This window comes from Triticum aestivum, chromosome 2B (assembly GCF_018294505.1).
Source record: "Triticum aestivum cultivar Chinese Spring chromosome 2B, IWGSC CS RefSeq v2.1, whole genome shotgun sequence".
NCBI classification, from domain to species: Eukaryota; Viridiplantae; Streptophyta; class Magnoliopsida; order Poales; family Poaceae; genus Triticum; species Triticum aestivum.
Window position 1 is genome coordinate 663753917 of NC_057798.1, and position 5660 is coordinate 663759576.

Consider the following 5660-nt stretch of genomic DNA (forward strand, 5'->3'; position numbering starts at 1 on the left):
AGGCCTGGTTTCGAAGAAGGCAAGTCTAAAAGGAGCCGAACAAAAGATACTTGACGCAATAGAAGATGCTCGAAAGGGGGTGTTCACGCCCAATAGAGAGAACGACGAGCTTACGCGCGCCCTGGGAAATCCTGAACACCCGGGAAGAACACAAGGCAAGGGCGTTATTCCCTGGTATGAGGGCTTTTTGGAATGGAACGATGACTACAGGACCCGTGCAAGAAAGAAGATGGAGGAGGAGAAGAAGAAGGAGCTGGAGGAGGAGCAGAGGAAGCAGGACGCAGAACGCCCTCAAGGCCTAGAAGCAAGGCACGCAGACTTGTCACTCAAATTCCAGCAGCAGCAGTAGCAGATCGACTCACTTAGCCAGGAAAGGGGGTCTCAGCAGCGGCAGCAGCAAGCGGATGATCGTCCAGCATTGGATAGCACCGTCCCATTCATGCCGAGAAGCAGCGGTTGTTCCGCCCCGGGCGACACACTGCTGGATACATACCATGTGGATGACATCATAGAGAACACTAACTGTGAGCTACACTCCAAAATGAAGAACATATCCATGAAGGTGGCGGGTGCCGTTGCTTTTACAATTACCCCCGAAGCAACCTTTCATTGCACCCAGATTCCAGTGGGCTATGCTCGTGTCTTGGTTGACGAAGTGGTGGACCCATATTCGGGGCTACAGCTTGACATTCCTAGAGGTGACGACGAGCGCACACTGGGAGAGGCCATACATCGTATCATCCCATGGAGAAAGGATTGCATCATCTTTCGAAGTCCACCGACACCGCATCTGCCAACTCCTCCTCGAAGTCCGCCACTGAGTCAGCAGACTCCCGCTCCTCCAAGTGAATGAACGCATGAGCCGACTCCTCCTCGAAGTCCGCCACCTCCTCCAAGTCCACGAACGCGTGAGCAGACTCCTGCTTCAAGTCCGGCACAGCGTCAGGCCACTCCTACTGTTTCAAGTCCGACACTGTGTCAGGCCACACCTCCTGCTTCAAGTCCGGCACAACGTCAGGCCACTCCTCCTGCTCCAACTCAGCCACATCAACCGTCTCCGCCGTCTCAGCAATCACAAAAGAGACACGCCGCAGCTATGGTGCGTAGCGGTACGAGTCGAGGTAGTACAGGAAGTACAGGCGGAGACAAGCGATATAAATATGGTCCAAGCCTCGCTCCTCTTCCTCAGAGGCCTTACGACATGACCGAGGAGAAAAACGCAGCCATAGTGCGGGCCCAAGTGGACGCCCATTTTGGACCGAAACCGGCACCACCGCCAAGGGAGAAAGTGCCTGAGGAAAAGATTGACCACTTCATTCGTATGGCTAGACCACCAGCTCCCAAGCCTGTTGACTCAGACTATGAGCGCCAAATCAGGAAGGCGCATCGAGCACGACTACAGAAGGAAGCGAGCTCGAGCTCTAGCCAACAAGCAGCTGGCAAAAAGTGCGGGAAAACCGTTCCCTAGCTGGGAGAACAGGCGGCGCAATCGATCCCCCCGCTTGTTGTGCCAACAACACATGAGAGGAGTACGTGCGCCCAATATTATTGTGGGCAAACCGTTAATGTTCCCCAGCTGGCGATGTGGTAATAATGGAGGAGCATATAATGCAGGCTGAAATGCTCAAGATCACCGTTGGACAACTCCTCAAAATCGAGCCCATGTCTCCGCTTAGAGAGGAGGAAATAAAACGGAAATATGTCCGTGGCTAACCTTTGGTCGAGCCAGACAAGTTCAAGAACCTACCAACGAGAATGTATGAATTGCATCAATGGTACATGAACATTACCAAGATTTCCAATCGAGAGTCCCTCATGGTGAATGTCAAGGAGGAGCATTACTTCCATGAGAAAGCTCTGCCCGTTGAGTATTCAGAACTATTTCAGTTATACAATCACGATGCACTCGACAAATCTATCGTCAGTTGCTATTGTCTGTAAGTGATTTATTTCTGTAATTTAAGTCTCAAACTAGCTGTAGTGATCATTTTGATCAATCATTACATGTAATTATCCTCATTATATTCTTTTCTGTGGTATTATATGCAGGATGAAGATGTATGAAATGAAAAAATTTGGACGCTATGGCAGTGGGTTCATTGACAAAAATACCATTAATGAGTACACATGGAATCTTCCAACTTGTCGAGTAAGTTTAGAGGAAAGCATGCTAGAGTTCTTCAAGCGCCTCAATACCAATGAAGATATACTACTTCCTTACAACTTCTTGTGAGTCACATTGTCTTGTACTACAAATTCTATCTTTGCTTACTAGCTAGCTAGATGTTAATAATTAAGTGTATAGGGTTTACGTTAGTTGATTAGTGTTATGCACATGCCCGCTTAATTAAGACATGCAAACGTGTGCGCATGCAGTTTCCACTGGATCTTGTTAGACATTAAAGTTGACAAAGGAACAGTTGAAGTACTGGACTCACTACTTAAAGAAGAAAGTGACTACACCATCGTGAAGGGGATAGTCAATAGGTAATTTCAATCATTATTAACTATATCTCGGCCTATTTAGTTCGTCATTTCCTGATATGAACTATTTAATAACCCATTTACTAATTTTCTTTGCCAGCGGGCAGGGCTTGGGCAAAGTTCATCAAGGTGACTCCAGGCAAATGGGCAAAAAAGCTGTTTTGGTATCGACCAAAGGTAAGTAATTAAGTAGTACTAGCTAGCTAGCTAGCTACCATCTCTTTAATTCTTGTTTTAATACCATTAATTAATGTGTCTTTTACATCTGTGTCCCTAACTTGCCCACTACTCACATTTGCCCCTAATTCGAAAGCCTGCTCAAAATGCCCCTCCGCCATTAGGTGCCCTTACAGAAATGCCCTTCCGTCCCGTTTCCATCTGGTCAAAAGGGTTTGACCGTCTACTGGGCGTTTATTGGACATTTTGCCCCTGCCTCCATGTGCCACTTACACATGGGACCCAGTCAAAACATAAATAAAAAGGAAAAACTCTCTCTCTCTCTCACCCTCTCTCTGACGCACTTACTTGTGGGCCCCCAAACAAAATAGAGAAATAAAAAAATCCCTCCCACCTCTCTCCCCTACCTCACGACTTCTCTGTCTCACCTCCGGCGAGCGCCGACGGCCCTGGATGTGCATCGTCGGCACCAGCTCCCCACACGCCGCAGCCCTCCCTCCATTCTATCCTCCCTCTCCCTTCCTCCCTTCCTCTCCCTCCCTCTCCCTAGACTGCGCCCTGGACTGGCGGCGAGCTCCAGTGACCAAAGCCATGGCGACGATGGACGAAGTCGCAACTCCGGCGACCAACTTGTTGGCGGAGAGTACAGTTCGGACGAGTGCGCTGAGGCGCATCCAATGGTACCAACAGAGCATGCAGGGGTGGTCGGAATGGACCGCAGCGACGAGCTAGGCGGCGGCCGACGGCGGTGCTCGACGGACTCGAGAAGGCGACCATGGATCCAGTGGTTTAGGGGGTTGGGCGACATCTTAGGGGCACCACGAACATGACTGAGACATTAATTTGTGGTTTAGCACCACAAGGCTGGCGAATCAATGATGGTGCTCTGGCGATCCGCAGACGAGGAAGACGGTCGATCTGGCCGCAGGGGAGGAGAGCGAGCGGGGGAAGGAAGGGAAAGCTAGCTAGGGTTGTTAGGGGCCTTCAGGCGTCGTTAAGTAACCCTACCCGAGCTACTACGACAGAAAGCTGTCGAACAGCGGCGACGGTGGCGCGCGCCGGCGCGTGCTGTCGATGAGGAAGACGATGACTGGGGGAGATGGGTGGGCCTGGCGCTATGCACATGGGCCAAAGTGCACATTGAACCTGGGCCAAAAGGTAAGCACTCTATTTCTTCTCTTTAATTCCTGTTTTATTTTTTTAGGGGTAAAAATGTCAAACAAATGTCTCATAGACGGTCAAACCCCTTTGACTGGATGGAAACGGAACGGAAGGGCATTTTTGTAAGGTCACTTAACGGCGGAGGGGCAAATTTGAGCAGGCTTTGAAGTTAGGGGCAAATCTGAGTAGGTGGTTCGAGTTAGGGACAGAAATGCAAATGGCCCTTAATTAATTATCACTCTTGATTAATCATTATCTGATTCAATTCAATTCTCGTAAAGGCCCTGAAGCAGACGCAGGGGAATGATCTATGTGCATTCTACGTTTGCGAGGACATTCGCATGATGGCGTCCGAAAGGAGCAGATCTCAAAGACAGGACTGGGTACGTTTGTCAGAACACTATTCACACCATTATCGATGTCAAGTAACACAACTAATACACATGCATATTGATCTCCTTCTTAACAGTTCAGAGAGGTGCAGGAGCAGCTCCAACCAACGGACCGCATACTAGCACTTCAAGAGGAAATAGCGGGATTTTTGCTCGACCAGGTCATAGATCCCAAAGGAGAATACTATTACCCGCTACCGCCCCCATAAACCACTTGTCATCGTGCTCCGAAGGCACCAAGGCAACATGTAGGAGAAATTGTATATATATATATATACATGTGTATGTGTGAATAATTAATGGTGTTGGTTGTGAGACATTCGATGATATATATATATATATATATATATATATATATATATGCAGTTCTACGTACGAGAAAATCTATTTATATATATGCATAACGTGTACAATTTGTAGTATCGTAAAATACCAGCAAACAAAAAAGTATTAAATGGAAAACACAAAATGAATGCAAAATAAAAGATAAAACCAACCCCCCCCCCCAAACATTTAGTACCGGTTGGTGTTACCAACCGGTACTAATGGTCTACCAGCACCCGGGCCTGACTCGTGCCACGTGGTGGAACTTTAGCACCGATTCGTGCCGAACCGGTAGTAAAGGGGGGGGGCTTTACTCTCCACTCTTTAGTGCCGGTTGTAGAACAGGCACTAAAGGCCCTTACGAACCGGCGCTAAAGCCCGGTTCTGCACTAGTGATCGTCTCCTTCTGGTTCGATAACCTTGGTTCTTTTTTGAGGAAAATACTATCTGCTACTATACTACTTCACCCTTACTCTTCAGGGAAATCCAACAACTCTATCACGAGTAGCATGTAGCAAATGGAAAACTGTTAGTGCAATCGAGTGCCCCTGATGGTTTTGGAGTTCGTTGACAGAAACAGTGAGGGACTGTTTTTTCTAGTGTACACAGGGAGAAATAGTCCCTGGGGTTTTGTGAAGATTGCTATAATCTTCAGAGAAGTATGTTATAAACTTCTGAGAGAGTTACCTGCGCAGCGGAGAAGGTTGCAAGACATTGAGGAGTTTGATACCGAGAAGATTGCCTGTTGGAGATGACCCCCCCCCCCAAAAAATTTGCTGACGAGAAGCAATTTCTATGGAGTGCAGTCTAAGAGAAGTGACTGCAGCGAAGAAGTCTGGAGACGGAAAGAAGACGCAATTCTTTTTCGTAGTTTCATTTTCTTCACTTGAGTCATATAGGGACCACCCTACTATTAAGAAGGGTTCAAGTATTTCGAGACTTGTGTCTAGTGTGATGCTTAACAGGAAATTATCCCATGAGAGTGGAGACAAATATCTTTTGCACAGAGTTATTGACTCGCTAGCTAGAGACAATGTTCTTCTGGGCTGCGAGAGAAATGTTTTGGCAGAGGAGTCTGCTTTTCTTGTTCCTCAAGTAAACTTGTCGTTGCAAACGTGTTCG